The following is a 1,222-nucleotide window of genomic DNA, read 5'->3' as shown; positions in this document are numbered from 1 at the left end:
CAAGGACAGAAGGGGCTATAGTTCACTCTCCTTCCTTCCTTCTCCTTCAAATGCCCTTGGATGGAATATTCCCTTTGTATTGGATGATTATGCTTTGTCTCTTTGTTCATGGTCTACTTACTTGGTGGGGAGGAAAATTGAGCAGGGACTTTTATCTCTCTCCTTCAAAGGAGACTACACACCTTTGAGTCTAGAGGAAGCAATTTCCACCAATGTGCAATGCATAAGTGTCTATTGTTGGAAGTTGCAAGAGATACATTTAAGCTTACTGTAAGGAAAAAAATTTCTTATAATTGGACCAGGATTCTGAACATTGGTATCTTGAAATCATCATCATTACACACCCACACACATGCATGCATGTACTATATTTTAAAATAATTTATTTCCTTTTTTATTCTAATTGTTTTTTTTTATATTTTGCCTTTAAAGATTCTATTTTAAGAAGTGGTCCATAGGGTGAAGAAGACTGCTCAAAGAGTCTAGTACACAAAAAACAAAAGTGAAGAACCCTTAAAGCAGAGCAATACAAAAATAACTAATTGGTGCAGTAGATAGAATGCTGAATCTGGAGTAAGGAAGACTTGAATTCAAATCCAACCTCAGACACCTATCTATGTGACTGAGCAAATCACTTAACTTCTGTTTGCCATAATCGACTCCAATATCTTTGCTAAGAAAACATCAAATGGGGTTGTGAAGAGATGGACAAGACTGAAAAATCACTGAACAGCAACAAAAAGAATGATGGGTTGCTTTAAGAAGTAGTCAGTTTTATTTTGCGGGGGTATTTTGTATGTCTTAAATCAGAGGGTAGAAAACTTATTGATTACGGAGATTCCTTACAGATGTGGGTTTGTCTGGATACACTCTAAGTATGTACACATAATAGATAAATTTATTTACATATACTGTACATATGCAATATACATATACATATGATTCTATTGTTTCTGAGTCCACATAATTTATATGCTTATACATATATACATAAATATATACATATATGCACATATGTGTTCACATACATATAGATGTATACATACACACACATATATGTGTGCGTGTATGTGTGTATGTGTACACATTGATATAGCTTTTTTCTGCCCTTTATGCTGTATCTCTGCTCCCCTCCTCTATTTTTGACTCTATTTTTGTCTTCCCCCCTCCACCATGACCTCCAACTGGGGCAAGACCACTTTGTGTGTCTGTCTGTATGTGC

Source organism: Trichosurus vulpecula, chromosome 6, assembly GCF_011100635.1.
Source record: "Trichosurus vulpecula isolate mTriVul1 chromosome 6, mTriVul1.pri, whole genome shotgun sequence".
In the NCBI taxonomy this organism is placed as follows: domain Eukaryota; kingdom Metazoa; phylum Chordata; class Mammalia; order Diprotodontia; family Phalangeridae; genus Trichosurus; species Trichosurus vulpecula.
Note: the sequence above shows the minus strand (reverse complement) of the source record.